Source organism: Eptesicus fuscus, chromosome 7 (genome assembly GCF_027574615.1).
Source record: "Eptesicus fuscus isolate TK198812 chromosome 7, DD_ASM_mEF_20220401, whole genome shotgun sequence".
NCBI lineage: Eukaryota > Metazoa > Chordata > Mammalia > Chiroptera > Vespertilionidae > Eptesicus > Eptesicus fuscus.
Genome location: NC_072479.1, coordinates 73,067,687 through 73,091,630, shown reverse-complemented (window position 1 = coordinate 73,091,630; position 23,944 = coordinate 73,067,687). Strand labels below are relative to the sequence as shown.

Here is a 23,944-nt window from a genome sequence, read left to right as displayed (position 1 = left end):
AATTCCAGGCATACCGAGGAACCTTCTGATTATAATTGGGCTATCCATATAAATCTGGCTGTAATTAAAGTATTGGTCAGGTATCCATGAGCAGGCATCCTTGCTTCTGTCACAGTTATATTTTTCATTCTATATTAATAAACTTATATTCTGATTTCTGTTGAAATTTGATTAATTTTTGTTTGCTTCTAAAAGGTGGAGCTACCTTATTGATGCTGATAAAATCAAATTGCTGTAAGGCTTCAGATTGAGCCTGGGTTGTGGTTAATCAGCAAGGTAATGAATATCACTCTGTCAAGAACCCTCTAAAGAAGACAGCATGCTAGCCTTCACCTGGTAGAAATCAGTGGCAGTACCACTTTTTTCAATCTGAATCTTTGTGGTGCCATGGATAGACAGATGTTTGACTCTTTTAAAATAATATTTTAACATATTTAAGATACAAACACATTGTGTCTGACAACTTTTTCCTTAAGAGGGTATTTCATTGCCACCCAGAAATTAGTTTCCAAGAGGATAGTGGTCTAATCATAAGCAATTTTAAAAATAAATGTGCAGTGTGTATATTTTCTTTCAGAGAGCATTATCATCTTACTTTCCTATGGAAATAAAAGCATATTTTGAAGAATTTTTATATCAGGTTCACAGATTCATTGTACCTGGAGAAAATGTCAGTAGAAAATTAGAGAATTTCTAATTTTATTAAGGGAAGACTAGCGGAAAAATCTTTTAACTGAAAGATCTGATTTAAAACAGGTTTTTGTGATGGAGGCTTCTATTGCTCTGCCTAAATCAAATAAGACCCTCTGTTTATTAGTCTACCATGACCCTGAAAGCTGTAGAAATATTTCTTTATATTCCATCTAGATCTTTCTGTTGCACTTTATGCCTACACTAGAGGCCTGGTGCACGAAATTCATGCACGGGTTGGGGGGGTGGTGGTGTCCCTCAGCCCAGCCTGCACCCTCTCCAATCTGGGACATCCCTCTCACAATCCAGGACTGCTGGCTCCCAACTGCTCGCCTGCCTGCCTTCCTGATTGCCCCTAACCGCTTCTGCCTGCCAGCCTGATCACCCCCTAATCACTCCCCTGCCAGCCTGGTTGATGCCTAACTGCTCCGATGCCAGCCTAATTGCCCCTAACTGCCCTCCCCTGCAGGCCTGGTCCCCCACCAACTGCCCTCCCCTGCAGGCCTGGTTACCCCCAACTGCTCTCCCCTGCAGGCCTGGTACCTCCCAACTGCCCTTCCCTGCTGGCCATCTTGTGGCGGCCATCTTGTGTCCACATAGGGGCAGACATATTGTGTGTTGGAGTGACGGTCAATTTGCATATTACTCTTTTATTAGATAGGATAGAGGCCTGGTGCATGGGTGAGGGCTGGCTGGTTTGCCCTGAAGAGTGTCCTGGATCAGGGTGGGGGTTCCCTTGGGGTGTGGGGTGGCCTGGGCGAGGGACTTGTGATGGTTTGCAGGCCAGCCATGCCCCCCGGTGACCCAAGTGGAGGCCCTGATATCTGGGATTTATTTATCTTCTATAATTGAAACTTTGTAGCCTTGAGCAGAGGCCAGGGCAGGCCAGGAAGCTTGACTTCCTCCATCGCCGGGGAAACCCAAGTCTCCTGCTTTCTCCGTGGCTGCAGCCATTTTTGTTGGGATTTATTTATCTTCTATAATTGAAACTTTGTAGCCTTGAGCAGAGGCCAGGGCAGGCCAGGAAGCTTGGCTTCCTCCATTGCTGGGGAAACCCAAGCCTCCTGCTTGCTCCATGGCTGTCCGCCATCTTGGTTGGGTTAATTTGCATACTCACTCCTGATTGCCTGGTGGGCGTAGCAGAGGTACGGTCATTTTGCATGTTTCTCTTTTATTAGTGTAGATCCTGTTTTGCCCCCAAGGGAATCACAATAAAGCTGTGTCTATGTTCATACAACACATAGAATGATCACTTATTTCATAAAGGGTTCTTTTTGATTGTGGGTCTTGTTCTCAACTGTCCAGGGTTTGTCTTGGATAGGTCAGCTACTGAAGACTTAGATATCTGAGTACCTTTTACTGGAGTATCTCTCTCCTGCTCTCACATCAGTCTTGGGTGCAGTGTTTGGTTGAATATGGCCTCTGTGTTATAAAATGTTTCCCAGCCCTAGCTGGTATGGCTCAATTAGTTGAGTGTCATCCTAGGTACTGAGAGGTTTCCAGTTCATTTCCTAGTTAGGGCACATACTTGGGTTGCAGGTTCGATCCCTGGTTGGGGCACATATGGAAAGCAACCAGTTGATGTCTGTCTATCTATCTACCTACCTATTTACCTACCTATATCTCTCCCTTCCTCTCTCTAAGCATGTCCTCAGGTGAGGATCATATCTAATAAAGAGGGAATATGCTAGTTGACCGTCACGCCCTCAAAGATGGTGGCGCCCACAGCCAATAAGGAGGGAATATGCTAATTGACTGCCACGCCCACAAGATGGTGGCACACAGTCCCCTCAGCCCCGCCAGGGTGGCAGGTGTGTGGCACGGCTGGGCCTGCTCCCAGGTGGGTCCAGCCACTCCACAGGCCTGCTTCTGGAGTCCCCCAGTCCCCTCAGCCCCTGAGCCGCCCAGGGTAGGCCTGAGGCGCAGGCAAGCCTCGGATGGCTGCTGCCCAGCCGCCCAGGGCCTGCCCGAGGCTCAGGTAACCTGGGCCAGCCAAGGCTTGTGCTGCAGGCAGTGGCAGCAGCAGAGGTGTGATGGGGGCGTCACCTTCCCCTGATCGCCTGGTCGCCTCCCACCCCTGAGGGCTCTCGGACTGTGAGAGGGGGCAGGCTGGGCTGAGAGACCCCCCTCCAGTGCATGAATTTTCATGTACTGGGCCTCTAGTTAATAATAATAAAAAAGAAATAGAACTTTACCAATGTCCCAGCAGCTCCCTGTGTGCCCTTCCTCCTCCTAGTGGTAATGACTGTCTTTAATTTTATAGTAAGCATTCTCTTGTTTTACTTATACTAGTTTTATCACCTAGGAATATATCCCATTGATTCGATGTTATTTCTTTTTAAAATTTTTATTTATTTTTATTGAATTTATTGGGGTTACATTGGTAACCCTTTGCACTCGCTTGCTTTTTTCTCGATTCCTTTATTCTACTCGGGATTTAATTTTTTAAATACCCCAGATTTTACAAAGCATGGCAGTAGAATAAAAAACTGGAGTTTCTTTTCATACAAACTTATTTATTTGGATTTTTTAATATTTCAAATTATTGATACATTCAATAACCGTCACACTCGACATCTGAGTGCAAAAGGTTAAAGGGAATCATACAGTATGTAATATATACTAGGACTTGCTTTTTTTTCAGCTTTGTTTCTGAGTTTATCCATGTAGTGGTATTTTGTTCTTTTTCACTGCTGTGTAGGTTTTCAGTTATAGGAATATACCACAATATATATATTATTCCACTTTTGTTGGTGGTCATTTGTGTTGCTTCCTATTTGTTTGTTTGTTTGTTTTGTCTGTAGGAACAATGCTTCAGTGACTTTGTTAAGCACTGCCCCCTATTCCACATGTGCAGGCTTATTCTTATGGTAGATACCTAGAGCAGAATTGCTTGGGCATTGAGGATGTGGATGTGCAATTTACTGAGTAGTATCAAACTGTTGTCCAAAGCAATTGTACAATTTATACCTTCACCAGCAGTGAGTAAGAGTTACTATTGTTCCTCAACAAAACTAGATATTGACAGCTTTTTATGTTTTAACCTATCTGGGTATGTGAAATCATGTCTCATTAGGGTTTTAATTTTCATTTCTCTGAATAGAATTATAGTTGAGCATCTTTAATTTTGTTTATGGATCGTTTGTGCTTTCTTTGAAATTTCTATTTGGGATTTTTGCTCATTTCAAATTTTGTTTGTGTGTGTTTTTTTTTTGTATTGATTCATAGAAATTCTTTATGAAGATAGGACACTTTATGTTGTTTAGAACAGTGCCTGATACATAGTAAGATCCAAATAAACATAGCTGTTAATTCTGTATTACTGTTGTACTGGTATTTAACTCTTTGTTTTTAGGTGTTGCAAATGTGCTATTTGTGGTTATTTTTTCTTCTATGATAATAATGTGTTTTTTACCTTAGTATTTTAATATGTGTAGATAAGGTTTTATTTTTTTTTTTTAATTTCTTTTTGATTAAGGTGTCACATATTTGTCCTCATCCCCCCATTCCCATCCCACCCCTCTCCCCACGCATGCCCCAATCCCCTGTTGAACTTAACCGTTGATAGGCTTATATGCATGCATACAGGTCCTTTGGTTGAACTCTCCCCCTCCCCCCACCCTCCCCCTACCCTCCCGTATCCTCCCTCTGAGGCCCGATAGTCCGATCGATGCCTCCTTGCTTCTGGTTCTGTTCTTGTTCCTGTCTATGTTGTTCATCATTTCCTCTAGATGAACGAGATCAAATGTCACTAGATATATACTAATGAGAACTGAATGTGAGACGAGCAATAATATTTATGCTGACAGGCAAATGAATCAATCTGTAGCGAGCTTCCCCCTGGACCAACAGTTCTTTTGAGACCCAATTTCGATGTCCAGTAGTTCCTTATGTGTACATGTCAGCACTGACCCCTCAGCTCTGGATGGTGGAAAAATGGTGGTAATGGAGGTCTGACTCCCTCTGGTTTGGTCTCGGCCGATCCCAGGGGCACGGCGTCACCTGGACTAAGGGGCACGTGGCCTCACCCATATCCAAGGGGCGTGTGGTCTCACCCGGGCCTGGGACCCAGCCTCACCCGGATGGATCCAGGGGTGCACGGCCTCACCCGGACCCAGGATCTGGCTTCACCCGTACCCAAGGACACTTGGCCTCTCCCAGACCCAGGGGCACGTGGCCTCACCCGGGCTTAGTTGCACAAGGACTCACCTGGATCCAGGGACACATGGTCTCTCCCGGACCCAGGGACGCTTGGCCTCTCCCAGACCCAGGGCCACTTGGGCTCACCCGGGCCTAGGTGCACGAGGCCTCATCCGGATCCAGGGACGCATGGTCTCACCCGGACCCAGGGACGCTTGGCCTCTCCCAGACCCAGGGCCACTTGGGCTCACCCGGGCCTAGGTGCACGAGGCCTCACCCGGATCCAGGGACACATGGTCTCACCCGGACCCAGGGACGCTTGGCCTCTCCCAGGCCCAGGGCCACTTGGGCTCACCCGGGCCTAGGTGCACGAGGCCTCACCCGGATCCAGGGACACATGGTCTCACCCGGACCCAGGGACGCTTGGCCTCTCCCAGACCCAGGGCCACTTGGGCTCACCCGGGCCTAGGTGCACGAGGCCTCACCCGGATCCAGGGACACATGGTCTCACCCGGACCCAGGGACGCTTGGCCTCTCCCAGACCCAGGGCCTCTTGGGCTCACCCGGGCCTAGGCGCACGAGGCCTCATCCGGATCCAGGGACGCATGGTCTCACCCGGACCCAGGGACGCTTGGCCTCTCCCAGACCCAGGGCCACTTGGGCTCACCCGGGCCTAGGTGCACGAGGCCTCATCCGGATCCAGGGACACATGGTCTCACCCGGACCCAGGGACGCTTGGCCTCTCCCAGACCCAGGGCCTCTTGGGCTCACCCGGGCCTAGGTGCACGAGGCCTCATCCGGATCCAGGGACACATGGTCTCACCCGGACCCAGGGACGCTTGGCCTCTCCCAGACCCAGGGCCACTTGGGCTCACCCGGGCCTAGGTGCACGAGGCCTCACCCGGATCCTGGGACGCATGGTCTCACCCGGACCCGGGGACGCTTGGCCTCTCCCAGACCCAGGGCCACTTGGGCTCACCCGGGCCTAGGTGCACGAGGCCTCACCCGGATCCAGGGACACATGGTCTCACCCGGACCCAGGGACGCTTGGCCTCTCCCAGACCCAGGGCCACTTGGGCTCACCCGGGCCTAGGTGCACGAGGCCTCACCCGGATCCAGGGACACATGGTCTCACCCGGACCCAGGGACGCTTGGCCTCTCCCAGACCCAGGGCCACTTGGGCTCACCCGGGCCTAGGTGCACGAGGCCTCACCCGGATCCAGGGACACATGGTCTCACCCGGACCCAGGGACGCTTGGCCTCTCCCAGACCCAGGGCCTCTTGGGCTCACCCGGGCCTAGGCGCACGAGGCCTCATCCGGATCCAGGGACGCATGGTCTCACCCGGACCCAGGGACGCTTGGCCTCTCCCAGACCCAGGGCCACTTGGGCTCACCCGGGCCTAGGCGCACGAGGCCTCATCCGGATCCAGGGACACATGGTCTCACCCGGACCCAGGGACGCTTGGCCTCTCCCAGACCCAGGGCCACTTGGGCTCACCCGGGCCTAGGTGCACGAGGCCTCACCCGGATCCAGGGACACATGGTCTCACCCGGACCCAGGGACGCTTGGCCTCTCCCAGACCCAGGGCCACTTGGGCTCACCCGGGCCTAGGTGCACGAGGCCTCACCCGGATCCAGGGACACATGGTCTCACCCGGACCCAGGGACGCTTGGCCTCTCCCAGACCCAGGGCCACTTGGGCTCACCCGGGCCTAGGTGCACGAGGCCTCACCCGGATCCAGGGACACATGGTCTCACCCGGACCCAGGGACGCTTGGCCTCTCCCCGACCCAGGGCCACTTGGGCTCACCCGGGCCTAGGTGCACTAGGCCTCATCCGGATCCAGGGACGCATGGTCTCACCCGGACCCAGGGACATTTTATACAAAAGCTTAAAAACATAGTAATAACTATGGCATATTCATTTTGCATATGTTATATTTCATAACATATAACTTTTCAATCTTCATTATTTCTTGTTGTGGCTGCTGATGTGTGTGTTTTTTAATCCCAGGAAAAATGAACCCATTTAATCCCCTGTTCAAATTAGTTTTATTTTCTATGTTGTAGCCTAGTGGTAGATGCATCTGTCTCTCCAAATGTATTGTGATTATTTTTAGTTTCATGATTTCCAAAGTTTAATACTCATAACTTAGGGACTGAAATCTGTAACAGTTGCCCATAAGAGATTCAAATGAATCCTAAACTGCTATTATAGTTGAGTCCTTATGATGTTAAATCACATACTTAAGTTCATTAAAATGTGTAATTTGGTGACCAAACTATCAAAGTATCATTTTCTTTAATTAGGAGTAGTGCAGAGATCTAATTAACTTTTGATAGATTTTTCCACATTCTGGAGGAATGGCAGAGGGACAAGCTAACAGTATAATTTTCAAATTAACAACAGTGTTGATAGCAATGATAATAACAATAATTGTTTCTTTAAATTGACCACTTATTGTGTGTCAGGTACTGTTCTAAATTTTTATTAACTCATAAGAATCCCTTTGATTGATGAGAATATCAAGGCTTAGACAGATTAATTAACTTCTCTAAGATCACACAGTTAGCAAGAGTGGAATCGGGAATTCAAACTCAGGCAGTCCAGTTCAGAGTCTTAGAAGTAGATTCATTATCAACTTGGTATCCAAAGAAGTATTCATTCATTTTTAGCTTCAGGAAAAGAGTTCACCTAAAACTCTGTTTTTGTTTTGTTTCGTTTTGTTTTTAATATGATGGGGAAAGAATGGGAAACACATTTTCAATGTGGTGGGTGGGATCTAGTACTTTTAAGGTAGGAAAAGCTTAGAGCTGGAGTTGCCTAGTGTATCAAGCTAACATTATGAACAGCTTTGGATCTTTGGGAGTGGATCATGGCCTATGAAAGATTTCAGGAAATTCATCGCCTTTTATTCAGTATCCCATATGCCATATACAAATATTTGGATAGTAGTCAGTGGAGATGGTTTTTAAAATACCACAGAGGAGGGTTCCAACTGATCTTCAAGCTGGATAGTTACTATTCAGTTGAGATAGACCCTTCCTAAAAGACTGTGGTATACAACTCTTATACAACTAGCTGATAAATAGCTAAACATATTTGAAAAATGTCCACATATTAACTTTAGTTTCAAAGAATTTTCTTCCTAATAATTTTAATTTTGGATTTAGAACATTCTCATTGATTCATGAAACAGTTTTCTTTAGGTTGCCTCAGTGCTTTGGCTATTTTCAGGTATAATTTTTGCTCAGCTGTGGTTTCTTTATTCATTTAGCTATAGATTAAGTACCTAAGTGAATTAAGGGCAGTGCATTTACTCTAAAAATTATAGCGTTAAATGACTAAAGGAAAAGAATAAAACAAGTTATAGCTTCTTAACCACACTGAATAGAATTAACACAGCATTAGAACAGTCATGTATTGGAAAGGTAGTTAGTATTGAGGTGATACACTTGTAGAGTATTATGCTGATGACTCAACTAGGGTGTGTATCTTACTGGAAAAGTTTGAAAACTTTGCTATGGGATTTAAATGATATGTTTTTTCCCCCCTCTCTCTTCCCCCTTAAGGAGGGACTAACGAGGTAGCTCTTTTCCCTCCCATGTATGGTCATAATAAAGGATTGCAAATTAATTCGCTGCATTCAAGGCATCACACAGATTGAATTCCATATTTGTCTTGGAGGGAAGTCCAGACTTCTGTTTGGAGTGATTGAAGCTGGGCTTTGTGAGACTGGGTGCAACTTCCTTGTATTCAAGGGCAGGATCATCTTGTCAGCCGCCAAATGCCTTAGAAGATGTAAGGCCCTTAGAAGAAATGAGTCCCCCAAATGTGGCTTGTTTTTAATGTTTCTCTCTACCCTCTTTCACCCCTCTCCACTGCCCGGGCACACACACAATGCATCCGAGAAATAATGCACCTGCTTGCTATTTGGCAGTAGAGTCTGTGAGGATTAATTGTAGACATTGTTTTCTCTATGGGTTGGGGACACAAAATTGCTCTTTAACCTTTACCCAAGTCTCAGATAAGTACTGAAAACTTTGGCAGTGAATGTGGACTCTAAAAGAAACACATAAATATTGGGAAAACAAAAGCACACATCAGAAATCTGAAAAGCATTATTTTCTAAATTAGCTCCTTTTATGACTTGAGTTAAAGGTGGCCTTGATGTGTCAAGAAAGAAACTTTATTAGCTCATTTTTTAGAACCTCATGACCTTCATGCTATGTTGACAAAGCCATTTGGTGTTTGATTTTTTTAAAACAAGGGTGGGACTTCATTCTTTGCTAATTCCTGTGGAGTGGTTATGATTTGTTTCATTGAACAGGTCCAGTATTGGAGGTAGAGGGGTAGAGGCCCTGAAGTAGGAGCCTGATGCTGGCTCCATTTCTAAGTGTGTGACCTTATGCAAGTGTTGTCAATTTTCTGAGCCTCGGATTTTTAAAGTAGAGATAATAATACCTGCCCACATACCTCATATGGTTTAGGAGAGGCAATACTACATAGGTGTGAAGAGTCCTAGCCTACTGAGTCTGACAGGCTTATTTTGGTTGTATGTCATTGGACAAGATACACATTTTCTCTACCCCCCCCCCCATCTTTTTGTACTGTAGAATGGCAATACTTTATGTACCACTTCTTAGGGTTAATACAAAAATAAAAATCAAATGAGGTAATATGTATAAAGTGTTAAGCATATTACCTGGCACATGATCAATGTTTTGTTAATTATTATGAACTAGAGGCCCGATGCACGAAATTTGTTCAAGGGCCTTGGCCATGACCCCCGCCCGCTGCCTCTGCTTCACCCCCGCCCCACTGCAGCTTTGTCTGGAAGGAAGGATGTTTGGGAGGCTGTCTGGTCTAATTAGCATATTACACTTTTATTATTATAGATTATATACAGAGTAGGACAAAAGTAGGTTTACAGTTGTTTGTATGGAGAATAATACAATCCTATCTAATAAAAGAGAAACATGCAAATTGACCATGCCTCTGCTATGCCCACAAACCATGCCCACCAGCCAATCAGGAGCGAGTATGCAAATTAGCCAGACCAAGATGGCAGTTAATTTGCATACCCAGGTGCAGAGTGAAGACTGAAGACAGCGTAGAAGGAAGCCAAGCACTACAGAAGGGAGTGAAGCTGCGGAGAAGCAAGCGGGGCGGTGGAGATGGGAGGGAAGCAGGTGGGGCGGCGGAGATGGGAGGGAAGCAGGCGGGGTGGTGGAGATGGGAGGGAAGCAGGTGGGGCGGCGGAGATGGGAGGGAAGCAGGCGGGGTGGCGGAGATGGGAGGGAAGCAGGCGGGGTGGCGGAGAAGGGAGGGAAGCAGGCGGGGTGGTGGAGAAGGGAGGGAAGCAGGTGGGGCGGCGGAGATGGGAGGGAAGCAGGTGGGGCGGTGGAGATGGGAGGGAAGCAGGCGGGGTGGTGGAGATGGGAGGGAAGCAGGCGGGGTGGCGGAGACCCCCGCAGGAAACCCTATCTTGCAGGAATCTTCCTGCAATGGGCCTCTAGTAATTAATAATACAAGAATACTCTGTGTTTCGCATACTCACAACTGTAAATCTACTTTTGCCACACCCTGTATTGCTGTTGTCAATAACATTTGGGATGGTATTACCATTTTATAAAGTTATGGGTATAAAATCAAATGATCAGATTTCAAGGTTTTGATGTTTAGTACCATAGGCTCACTGCTGAGAAAACCTGACAGAGTAAGGAGGTAATAATTAAAAGATAGGCAGAATTTCCTAATTTCAGACTAATAGTCATTAATAACAGGACATTGTCTAGATTATCTAACTTTATGTGCTTTACTTTTCCTCTTTATTCAAATGAAGATAATAGTTTTAAGGGAAAAATATTGCTGTTGTTTTGTAAAAATTGGGACAAAAGTCTTATGGTTTTGTGACTACCTGAGACTGACTGAGCATTTCTAATACTTCTCTTAGAAGTGCCCTTTTTGGGGCTAAGATAAAAGGTACTATATCATTTATAAAAAAACTATCTTATAGACTACATATGAGAAGTAGTCTAACTCTTAATAACAAGAATTCAACCATCTGCTTCATTGTTTTAAGACATAATAGTTTAAAAACCTGGAAGGCTAAAGGGAAAAATTGCAGAGGGGCATAAAATCACCTGATAAAGAATTTTCATCTTTCCTTACTTTTACTTGTGCTTTTTATCAAGTCATTGCTAATATGGCCAGTGAGCAGGGAGTTAACCTCCCGCACCATGTGGCACTGTTGGTTTCATTTGTTTATTAACTTATCACATTAAACACAACACACATTTATTGTTCTTTTAATAGGTTTTTATTGATCTTAGAGGGAAGGAGAGAGAGAAGCATCCATGTGAGAGAAAAACATGGATCAGCTGCCTCCTGTACTCCCCCTACTGAGGATCGAGCCCACAACTCAGGCATGTGCCCTTACCGGGAATTAAACCCGCGACCTTTTGGTGCATGGGATGGTACTCAGTCAACTGAGCCACACTGACCAGGGCATAACCCACATTTATTAAGCACCCACTCTTTGCTAGGCACTGTGTTTGAAGCTGTAATGATGATGAGTAGATGCTATCATTCCATGCTATTATTTCTATATTATCTTGAAAAATGAGGGAATATAGCAGAGTACCTAAAATCTGCATTTCTAAAATCTTTGCTTTATTTATCTTTGAAGAAGGAACTGATTATTGTACATTAACAACCATTTATTCATGTAACTCAGTGTACTTTCCTCTTCCTAATCCAGAACCCAAGGTGCTGCTTTAACAGTATCTCAGGAACCTCCACTAATAATGCCTTGATTCCAGCCCTCATCATATCCTGCTGGATCATTTTAGGTATCCTAACTACTAGATAAACCTCCCTTTTCTCCTTTGTTTCTCTCCTCTGTCCTTCAAACACTGCCAGCCACCACCAAATCCAAGTTCTTGTTGCAGAAATTCATCTAAAATGTAAATTGCATCTCATCATTTCCAGGCTTAGAATCTTTAAAATGCCTTCCTTATCACTTTTCAAGATACCATCCAAATTCCTTGGCATCACATTCATAGTGCTCAATCTGATCCCTACTTTCCTATCCATTCTCATCGCCTGATATTTTCTTTCACTGTCTGCATATGAAAATGGAAGCCTTTTGGTATTTTCAACTCCCTTATTTCTGTCATTATCCCTTGCATTGTATTGTTTTCATGTGGTTAAACATGTATCTTCCATGATTAGATTGGATCTTGAAGGCAGAATTCTATCATTTAATTTTGTATTCTAGCTACATGTAACACTGCTTGGCACATAGTAAACATTCCCTAAATGTATGTCAAATAAATAAATAAATGAGGGATTAAATATATTCACATGTGGCCGTAGTCTGTTATCAGTAATATTTGCAGTTCTTAACTGTATTATACAATAACTGTGTTTTATAATTCTAATAATAATGTTGTAGTTAAATGGGGACTTTGATATCATCTCATCTAACCATTTCATCTTTTCAGATGCATAGACTCAAAACGAAAGAGACTAAGTCAGACCAAGGCACATAGTTGATTAGTGGTAGCAGCATGACTAACCCTGGCCTGGCTACCTGATCCTCTTGTCATGAATAGGACTAGCAGATTGAAATGAGGCAGGACTTTTAATGTGATGATGGTTGAATCATTTATTGTAGTTTGGGGTTGAAAATAATTTTATTATAGAAAAAATTAAATATACACAGAATTAAGTAGGATAGTATAAAGTGTTCCAATGTACCAGCTTAAATAAGCTATCAAACCATGACCAGTCTTGTTTCAGCTATATTATTTTGTAGCACATCCTTGGTGTTACGTTATTTCATCCAGAAATATTTTAGTATGTGTGGGATATAATTTTGATCTTTTAAAAGGGGTCTCTTTGAAGCATAGATAGTCATGATGCTTCAAACAAAATAATGAAGTCTGATAGAAGACCTGGCTGCCTCTCCCACTGGGCACTGGTCTTCTGTCCAGTGCTCTCCCCTCCCTCTGGAAGCTGCTCCCCAGAACCCCACTTCACTGAGCCCATCTCACTGAGCTTCCTTTCTCTGTATGCTCCAGAGAGAGTTGTGCTTTTTTATTTCAATTCTGTTAGATGGAAGTGTAAGGGGGGGAAAAGAGATGGTGATTATATTAGTAAGGAAAATAGATAGTTGTTAGTAGAAAGCGAGATACTCTATGTATAAAGTTAAGTAGTCTTAACAAAATTATAAGAAACCTTTAAAAGACAAAGATTCCTCGGATCTTTGTCATTTTATTTTCTTAAGATTATATTATAAAACTTATTGTTGCAGGTTTTATTATGAATTATTACAAACATACAGAGAGTTAAAGAGAAAAGTATAATGAACATTTATGTGTCTGATGCACAAATGTTAATATTTTACAGTATTTGTCTCGGATTTTATTTAAGTCACAAAACTAATATTACAGATAGAGTTTGAGAAGCCTTTCTGGTTCTTCCTTTCCCGCCCTCCCCAGAAATAACCATTATCCTGGATTTAGGACTTTTATTGTTTCAGTGCATGTATAACCTTAGGTTGAGCAGTGTGTTGTCTTTTATAAAGCAATTTTACCTCTTCCATTTGACCTTCACAGCTCTTGAAGTGTGTGGGGAACTGCATAGAGTTTTTATTTCACTTCTAAAAATGTATAGCCCACCAAATTATCCCACTTTCACTTAGTAAAAGCTATCCAGTGTGGAATACTGTCTATGATTTACAGTGTATCTCATTACAAATAGAGTTCTGAGGCTTGTGTGTGAAAACTATTCAACCCTGCTGTGCTCTCTGCTTAATTTAAAGTACTAATAGTTACCTTTAAAAGTACAAACAGTATAATAAAACTGGCAGGATCCTCAGAAGGTTAAATAGTCTTAACTTCCCGATTTTAGTGAAAATGCCTTAAAACAAACTAACAGGTAAGTTTTCTGCTCATTTCCAGAGAAGATACCCTCCCTGAGTAACGCTTCCTGGCATGACAGATTGGTAAAGAAGTCACTGAAATGTCTTGCTTTGCATTCTCTAATAAAGCTTTAAAAATTAAACAACTGTAGAGTTTGCATATGATTTACATTTTTAAAAAAGTTTTTACCCTGTTTTCTACCAACCAGTATTCCCAGCTATGTTTAGCATTAGTTTTTGCTCCTTGGAAGGAGAAACAGTACTCATCCTGTTTATTCAATGATGACCAAAAAAAGTACCCCCCCCCTTTTTTTAAAAAAACAACAAAAAAAACAAATCTAGTGCTGTTAAAAATGTCTGACTCAGTTATTTTGGAAAGAACTATCTCTTTCCACAAATAGATGAGCCTACATACTAGGTTTTCTGAGTGAACTGGTACATTTCCATGACGTCAGGAAGCTGGGTGGAGTTTTTGTGGATGCAAGTCCAATGGAATAGGGACTTTTTAGGCCAAGTATAGGGGGAGTCGGATCAGGTTGTGGTTTTGAATAGCCCCTCAAGCCACAAAGCATTTAGAGATTTCTCATTGGGGTAATCCAGTGCTGATCACAGTTGATGTACACTGAGTGGCCAGATTATTATGATTTCTGAACATATAATAATCTGGCCACTCAGTGTGTGTATGTGTGTGTGTGTGTGTGTGTGTGTTGTGGGGGGGGGCGGGGTCCAGCCAGCCTGGCCAGGGGGAGGGGACATGGGCGGTTGGCTGGCCTGCCTGCTAGTCTAACTCCTGGTCGAGGGGACAATTTGCATATTAGCCTTTTATTATATAGGATATACACTGAGTGGCCAGATTATTATGCATTCAGAGATCATAATAATCTGGCCACTCAGTGTATATCATCTGTAGTAGCTGCTGCAAGAACAATGAGAGATGCTTGCTTATAGGATCGCCGATCTTTGATTAAAGTGCTGTAAGTGTGACTCAGTTTTGATTTATAAACCAAGTTGAAATCATCACTGTTTTTCTTCTTATGGGCTTCTCAATAGCTGTCATTAAATTTTGATGACTGCCAGGCATTCAGTTAAGTTAAAGCTAACCTACCCAATTTATTTGTTTTCATTGAGCACTGCACTGCAGTCCACACAGATCTTTCCCTGTTCTAAGCCCTGCTTATGAAAAAAAGACCCACCCACCCAGGCTTTTTTTTTTTTTATTGATTCCAGAGAAAGAGAAAGAAAGAGGGGGAACGAGAGAAATATCGATTGGTTGCCTCCTGCACACACCCCACCAGGGGTTGAACCTGCAACTTGGGTATGTGCCCTGACCAGGAATCGAACCTGAGACCCTGCAGTGAGCAGGACGATGCTCTCACCACTGAGCCACAGTAGGTAGGCCCATCCAGGCTTACTTGTCACATGTACTGATTATTTTTGTAGGTTACTTTTGCTTTTTTCAAGAGTATTATAGCATAGTAGAGTGCTCATGTCTTCTCTCTTACTATTTGGGTTTCTTCCTACTAGTATACTGTCCAGTGTAAGACAGTATGCTAATGATGCCAATTATTTGATCAGCCTTACCTAGAACTAGTGAAATGATTAGCCTAGCTAGTATCTTCCTTCTATTTTTCTATCTTTTGCCAGACTGAAGCCCCAACTGTCTTGCAGGCATCTCCTGATAGAGTTATCGAATTTTTTACTTAATACAGGCATTATAATTTTGGATGCAGCTTTTTAAAAGGGACTTTTAAAAACCTTAACCTTGAATTTGGATACTTGTTCCCCAGGTGGAAAAGCATAATGTGCTAATTAGATCAGACATTCTTCTGAGCGTCCTTCCAGACAACCTTCTGGACAAAGCCGCGGTGGTGGGGGCCAAGGCAGAGGCCCCCGCCCACCGCCCAGCCGCCACGCCGCTGAGGCAGAGGCAGCTGCCACGGTGGCAGGGGCCAAGCCCCTTGCACAAATTTCGTGCATCCATCCTCTAGTATTCATATAAAACAGTGTGTAAGAATTTGGGGGGAATACAAAGGAAAAAGAGAAATTTGCCCCAACAGATGCCAAAATATATTTTACAGCTCTATAGATAAAATAGTGTGGCTTAGGTGTGAGAATAGATAGATGATATAGATGGATGATGGATAGATGTATAGATAGGTAGGTGGAAAGAACAGAGAAGTTATTTAGTGCAAAAGTACTATAGTTGCTAATAGTAACTTGTACATATTTTTTCATAGTTAAAAATTTTTTTTTGCTATATTCGTAAGTATGACACTCTTTAGTTTTGTAAACCCTCAGGGCTGCTATATTTTCACGAATGTTATAATGGGAAGAGATGAGGAAAGTAAAATCTATCTATATAAAACCCTAATATGCAAATAGACCAAACAACCGGTTGCTATGACGTGCGCTGACCACCAGGGGGTGCGCACGGAACATGGCAGGCGTTGGCAGCAGGTAGCAGAGTGCGGAACATGGTGGGCATCAGCCAAGGCAGGATGGTGGAGTAGGTGAGTGGGAGCATCAGACCAAGGTCAGGCACCAGTCGCTGTCATCGGTGTGAGCCTCTGGTGGTTACTGAAAATTCTTTGCTCCCACGTGCCGCAGTCCCACCGGGTGCTCACACCTGCTACTGGCACCTGCACCTGCTACCGGTGCCGGCCCCACTTGCACCCCCTGTCAGTGCCAGAGCCGTCACTCGCACCCACTGCCAGCGCCTAGCGCCAGCCCGATCACTTGGTGCTGTCAGCGGGTGCAAGTGGTGGCTGCCGGCCCCGATCGCCCCTCAGGGCTTCTCCACCTCCCCCTGCCCCTGAGGGGTGATCGGAGCTGGCAGCTGCCGTTCGCACCTACTGCCAGCAATGGCCCTGCTCGCACCCCTAGCCAGCACTAGAGCCACCACTTGCACCCGCTGCTTCTGCCTGGTGCCAGTCCTGATCGCTTGGCGAGTGTGAGCAGGATTGGCACTGTCAGCGGGTGCAAGCAGTGGCTGCCAGCCCTGATTGCCCCTGAGGGCTTTTCTACCTCCCCTTGCTCTTGAGGGGCGATCGGGGCAGCAGCAGTCACTTGCACCTGCTGATGGCACGGGCCCTGCTCGCACTCGCTGCTCGTGCCGGCCCCAATTGTTGCACACCGTCAGTGGGTGCAAGTGGGGCTGGTGCCATCAGCGTGTGGGAGTGGTGGTGGTGGGGGCTGCCAGCAGATGGGACTGGGGGCCGTGGCAGGAGAAGCCGGGTGGAGGCGCAGAGGATGAGCCGAGATCCTCCCCTGTGCCCACCGCAGCCTCATGGCCCACAGTTCCTTTCAAGGTGCACAAATTTTGTGCACTGGGCCCCTAGTTTATACTAATAAAAGGGTAATATGCTAATTAGACCAGGAGACCTTCCCAGAGACCTTCCGGATGTCCTTCCGGACAAAGCCATGGTGGTGGGACCAAGGCCGAGGTGGTTAGGAGCAATCAGGCCAGGAGGGGAGGGCAGTTGGGTGTGATCAGGCCGGCGGGGGGGGCAGTTGGGGGCAAGCAGGCCAGCATGGGGGGCAGTTGGGGGCAAGCAGGCTGGCAAGGGGGCAGTTGGGATTGATCAGGCCGGCAAGGGGGGCAGTTGGGGGCGAGAAGGCCGGCAGGGGGGCAGTAGGGGGGAAGCAGGCCAGTAGGCAGAGTGGTTAGGGGCGATCAGACAGGCAGGCAGGTGAGTGGTTAGGAGCCAGCATTCCCGGATTGCGAGAGGGATGCCGACTGCCGGTTTAGACCTGATCCCACAGCGGTCCCAGATTGGAGAGTGTGCAGGCTGGGCTGAGGGACATCTCCTCTCCCCCTGTGCATGAATTTCATGCACCAGGCCACTAGTCCTATATAATAAAAGCCTAATATGCTAAGTGTCCAGTCATCCAGTGACCAGTCAACTGTTTAACCAATCAAAGCATAATATGCTAATGATATGCTAAGGCCACTCAACTGCTCGCTATGATGTGCACTGACCACCAGGGGGCAGACAGTAGACTAGTCGACCAGTTGCTATGATGTGAGCTGACCACCAGGGGGCAGACGCTCCAACCGGTAGGTTAGCTTGCTGCTGGGGTCCAGCTGATCGGGACTAAGTGAGACGGGCCAGACTGCCCTCCCGCAGTCCCTCCCCAGCTGGCCAACCTCCTGCGTCCCTCCCCAGCCCCAATTGTGCACTGGTGGGGTCCCTCGGCCTGGCCTGCACCCTCTCCCAATCTGGGACCTCATGGGGGATGTCGGAGAGCCAGATCCCACAGACCACTCCCCTTGGGAGGGCGCCAGATGCAGGGCTCACAACTGGCGAGCGCTGCTGATGTGGTGTGAGCTTCTCCTGATCGAGACTGATTGGGTGCAAGCCTGTGGCAGGCGCAGTGGGGCCAGGATGAGTGGGAGAGGCAGGTAGGAGCTGCAGGAGACATTGGATGCAGGTTTTGGCCCGATCCCCGCAGGCCACCCAGAGGGACCCCACCCATGCATGAATTCGTGCACTGAGCATCTAGTTTATTATAAAGAACTTGTTGCTTTGAGGAACAAAGTCCTCTATGAAGGGAGGCTTACACACTTAAAAATAAAGGTCAGATGAGAGATGATGTAGCTGAATGGGTTATGAGCTTAGGCTGTGGTATGAAGCAGGCTAGGTTGCATTTACTTGTATGTCTTTGGGATGGCAACTAAGCTTCAGTTTCTTTTGTCAGTGTGAGAAACATCCTATCTAATAAAGAGGGAATATGCTAATGGACCATCACTCTGTCACAAAGATGGCTGCACCCACAGCTGAGGCCAAGTTCCCATAAGGAGCCTTAACGAGTAATCAGCAGGGACCTGAGGCTACGCCCTCCCCCGCCCCCATGGGGCTTGACAGGGGACCTCAGGTTGCGCCCCCCACCCGGCAGGGCTTGATGGGAGACCTCAAGGTGCGCTTCCTATCCTGGTGCTGGGCTAGGGGACCTCAGGCGGCACCCCCTACCAGGTGGGGCTTGACAGGGGACTTCAGGCCATGCCCCTCACCCCAGCACCAGGCTGGGGAACCTCAGGCCACATCCCCCACCCCAGCACTGGGCCAGGGGACCTGAGACTGCACCCCCCTGCCTGGCGGGGCTTGACAGGGGACCTTAGGCTGTGCTTCCCACCCAGCGGGGCTTAACAGGAGACCTCAAGGTGCACCCCCAGTGCTGGGTCAGGGGAACTCAGGCCGCGCCCCCCACCCAGTGGGGCTTGACAGGGGATCTCAGGCCGTGTCCCCTACCTGGCGGGGCTTGATGGGGGACCTCAAGGCATGTGCCCCGCCCTGGTCTGGGCTGGGGGTTCTCAGGCCACGCCCCCCCATCCTGGCGCCTGGCCAAGGGACCTGAGGCTATGTCCCCTGCCCGGTGGGGCTTGACAAGGGTGGGACTGGCTGGGTCTAGATCTAGCCCAATTGGGGGGCGGGGCGGCCAGATCTGGGTCTCATGCGATTTTGAGGCGCATGTGGGTGGGCTGGGACTTGACTCTGGGTCCCGGGGTGCGCCCCAGACTCTGACAGGAGGAAGGTTTTCATGTACATTTTACTAATTTTCTTTTATCTCTGACACTTCTATTATAGAGAAAGGGCAAATAGCAATATGAAATTATTTCTTCTAATTAATCCCCTTTTAATGTGCATGAATTTCGTGCACTGGGCCACTAGTATTTTATAGAATTGTGAAAATTGAAGCATGTCATGCATGCTAAACATTTAGCACTGTACCAGACACAGAAGAGGTGTTTGATAAGAGTTACCTGTGATATTATTATTATTATTTAGTATATTTTTAAAATCCTCACCTGAGGATATTTTTCTATTGATCTTTTAGAGAGTGGAAGAGAGAGGGAAAGACAGAGAGAAACCTCGATGTGAGAGAAACACATGGATTGGTTGCCTCCTACACGTGCCCCAACCAGGGCCCGGGCCAGGGAGAAGCCTACAACCTAGGTACATGCCCTTGACCGGAAACCTGGGACCCTCTGGTCCACAGTCCGATGCTCTATCCACTGAGTAAACCCACTAGGGCTGGTTTTATTAATAGACCTTTAAAAGCACTATGAAGGGTTTTTGTTTTTTAAACTCTCAATAGTTACAAGTCATGAAGACTTCAGAAAAGCAACTTTATTTTCAAATCAGTTTCATAGTTTTCTTGGAAGACAAGCAGTTCTCTTTGCAGAATGGACTGACTATATGTAAGAACGTTTGATTTTTTTCAGTGAAGAGAATTAAAGATTATCAGTACTGATCCCATCTACCTTTTTCTTATTTTCTGTCAGCATTTGAGCATGTTAATTGCTACAGTGAAATTCTTCATTTTTATGGAGAATATGAGAAAAAGAAGTGCATTTCAATTTCAGTGAAAGAGATTTAGGTTAGATGTAAGAACTTTCTGATTGTAAGGCTGCCAAGCAGATAAGAGAGACTCCTTTGTGGCCTCCTGAGGTTATTTCAGGGCTCCTGAGAACCCATCTAGATGCACATTAAACCTGGACTTCAACCCTAATGGAGCATCTTTGCCTGAATTCTGGCTGCCACTCACTGTTGGTTAATCCTCCCGCACATACAGTAAAGCATTCTGATACTTTTGGTCTATTTACAAATAACAGGACAGCATAGGATAGAAAATACATATTTTAACTAATCTGTGAAATAATTGCTAAATTTCTAACAGATTATAAAACTCTTCCAGCAGTTATAGAGCTGTTTTGGGCAAGAGGACAGGTTTAAGTGGGAAGAAAGTTAATGCAGCCTTGTTTCTGATAGAAGGATGGGTGAGTTGTGTCTTCAACACCAGAAGTTAGACAACAATTTAAGATTTATCAAGAATAAGTAAGGTGCCGAGACCGGTTTGGCTCAGTGGATAGAGCGTCGGCCTGGGGACTCAAGGGTCCCAGGTTCGATTCCGGTCAAGGGCATGTACCTTGGTTGCGAGCACGTCCCCAGTAGGGGGTGTGCAAGAGGCAGCTGATCGATGTTTCTCTCTCATCGATGTTTCTGGCTCTCTGTCCCTCTCTCTTCCTCTCTGTGAAAAATCAATAAAATATATTTAAAAAAAAAAAAAAGAATAAGTAAGGTGATCATATAAAAAAAGACCAGTAATTTTCTTGACTTGCCTTTAGGAAGGCACAGATTTATTTTTGGCTTTAGCTTTGTTCAAGTAATTGAGTCTGGTCCATAAAGGGTAGGCATGATGTTAGAACAATAGAACAATAGTCCTGTACACATGGTTCAGATCCCAGCTCTGCCACTTTCTAGCTGGCCTCTGGCAAATAAATTAACTTTTCTGAGCCTCAGTTTCTCATTTGTAAAATGGGGAAATAGTATCTTCTCATATGGTTGTTATGATGATTGAGATAATGCACACAGCACTGTCTGGCACAGAGAAAGTGCTTAATAAATGGTAGCCATGATGATGACAGAGATTATCATGACAAGAACATGGACATTGATTAGTGGCTTTAAAAAAGGAAATTATAGCCTGGCTGGTGTGACTCAGTGGTTGAATGTCAACCCAGGAACCAAGAATTCACCAGTTCGATTCCCCATTAGGGCACATGCCCATGTTGTGGGCTCTATCCCCAGTAGGGGGTGTGCAGGAGGCAGCAGATCAATGATGTTTCTTTCTCATTGGTATTTCTATCTCTCTATCCCTCTTGTTTACTCTCTAAAAAGCAGTAAAACACATATTTAAAAAAATTATATATGCTAGTCCAAATAGATAGGGTCCAAACTATACTAGTAGGCTCTTAATGCCACATCTGAATAACAGAAAATTTTAGTTTGGAAACCTATGTTTTTACTTACATTATTAATCTTTGAGTTGTGTGACAATTTTTATTTTATCCAGCTGATTTATGGGAAAGTACCCTTCTTCTAATATAATAACTATAGTTCCTGCAAGAACTAAACGATAACCTGACTTTTTTCTTAAGTTGAATGAATTGAAATTATGTAAATATTGGCATATGGTATGATTTCAGCTATTTAAAATACCTCAGAATGGGCTGTGATATTGTTTAAATATAGTGTGAATGGTTTAAAGAATTTCTTCAATATAAAAGTAGGCAAGAGACTTAAATCAGGCAGCTTATAAAAGAAGAAATAATACTTTAAAATATATTTAACTCATTTTAGTCAAAGAAATGCATAAGCAAAACTAAGGCATCATAGGTCCTTTTTAATCAGGCTTTTGAAGATGAAAAAGATGGACAGTGTCTTGTGTTGGCTCTTAATGACTTGATGGTCAATTGTGACTGTCTTTCTGGAAAGCAGTCTGGCAGCGTGTATCAGAATTTTAAATATGAATATTCTCTGACTCAGCAATTGCATGTCTAGAAGTATATAATAAGGAAATAAGAGAAAGAGTGTACAATACATGATCTAATTACCTTCACTGTAGAATTGCTAAAAATACCCCCGCAGTGGAACCCATCTTAATATCTATTAGTGGGCATTGTTTTAAAATGGCAGCACTGTAGAAGATGGAGTGTGCCATGTTTGCTTAGTTTCAGAGGGACCGAAGTTCAAATCCTGGCTCTACCACATTTAGCTGTATGATTTTAGGCAAGTTACTTAATCCAGTTGAATTTCACTTACCTCCTCTCTAAATGGGAATAATAATGGCACATGAGTTTTAGGATTGGTATAAGGATTAAGTGAGATGATACACATAAAGCACTGTGTCTAGCCAAAAACAGTTCATGTTAGGAAATATTATTACTATGTGCTTCTTAAAAAGGATAAAAAGGATCTGTTTGTATTAACATTAAAGGATGTCTGCAAGATAATAAGGGAAAAGCAAGATTCAGAACACTTTATATGAGCCCATTTATATTAAAACTGTATGTGTGCCCTTTTGGCTGGAACCGCCATCTTCCAGTAATTCACCAAAATGACTAACACAAAGGAAAAGAGGAGAGGCAGCCGCTATATGTTCTCTAGGTCTTTTAGAAAACATGGAGTTGTTCCTTTGGCCACATACATGAGAATCTACAAGAAAGGTGATATTGTGGACATCAAGGGAATGGGCACTGTTCAAAAAGAAATGCCCCACAAATGTTACCATGGCAAAACTGGGAGTCTACAATGTCACCCAGCATGCAGTGGGCATTATTGTGAACAAGCAAGTTAAGGGCAAGATTCTTGCCAAGAGAATGAATGTATGTATTGAGCATATTAAGCACTCTAAGAGCCGAGATAGCTTCCTGAAACGTGTCAAGGAAAATGATCAGAAAAAGAAGGAAGCCAAAGAGAAAGGTACCTGGGTTCAACTGAAGCGTCAGCCTGCTCCACCCAGAGCAGCACACTTTGTGAGAACCAATGGAAAGGAGCCTGAGCTGCTGGGACCCATTCCCTATGAATCCATGGCATGATAAGTGGGGAAAAATAAAAAAGACTTTTGTGCTGATAAAAATGTATCTCTTAATTAGGTAGAAGTGTGGCATCCCTTCCCCCCAAAGAATAATTAAAGAAAACTTTGTATCACCCTTAAAACAACAACAACAAAAAACGTGTGTGTGTGTGTGTGTGTGTGTGTGTGTGTGTGTGTGTGTGTGTGTGTTTATATATGCACTAAAGTTTTGGAATGACATAGCAACAGTTAACATTTAATGAGCACTCTACTAAGTCTCAGGCACTGTTTCAAGTGCTTTAATACATATCAATTAATCAGTTTCTTAAAATTAGTTAATATATTTTAAGTGCTTGGAACAATACCTATACTTTATAAAGAGACTTAATAAAACCCTAGTTATTAATTTTCACATGCTGTCATTATCTTTACTTTATAGATAAGGACACTAACACACTACAGTTTGTAAGCGGCAGAGCAAGAATTTAAACCCAGGCAGTCTAACTCCAGTCTATTGCCTAGCAGTTAAAACTGAATATTATGGCCCTGACTGGTTTGGCTCAGTGGATAGAGCGCCAGCCTGTGGACTGAAGAGTCCCAGGTTCGATTCTGGTCAAGGGCATGTACCTTGGTTGCGGGCACATCCCCAGTGGGGAGTGTGCAGGAAGCAGCTGGTCGATGTTTCTTTCTCATCGATGTTTCTAGCTCTCTGTCCCTCTCCCTTTCTTTCTGTAAAAAATCAATAAAATAAAACACTGACTATTATGGGAGGCAGGATTGCAAGGTCATTTTTATTTTGCATTTTAATCTACTTCTGGATATTTTCA

General features: G+C 44.9%; 1 protein-coding gene and 1 pseudogene across 2 annotated transcripts in view; both read left to right on the top strand.

The window, feature by feature from the left end:
* Nucleotides 1–23,944, top strand: part of STK38L (serine/threonine kinase 38 like) — a 73,992-nt gene that overhangs the window by 12,591 nt on the left and 37,457 nt on the right. The window lies entirely within an intron of this gene.
* Nucleotides 22,656–23,166, top strand: LOC103285164 (60S ribosomal protein L21-like; annotated as a pseudogene).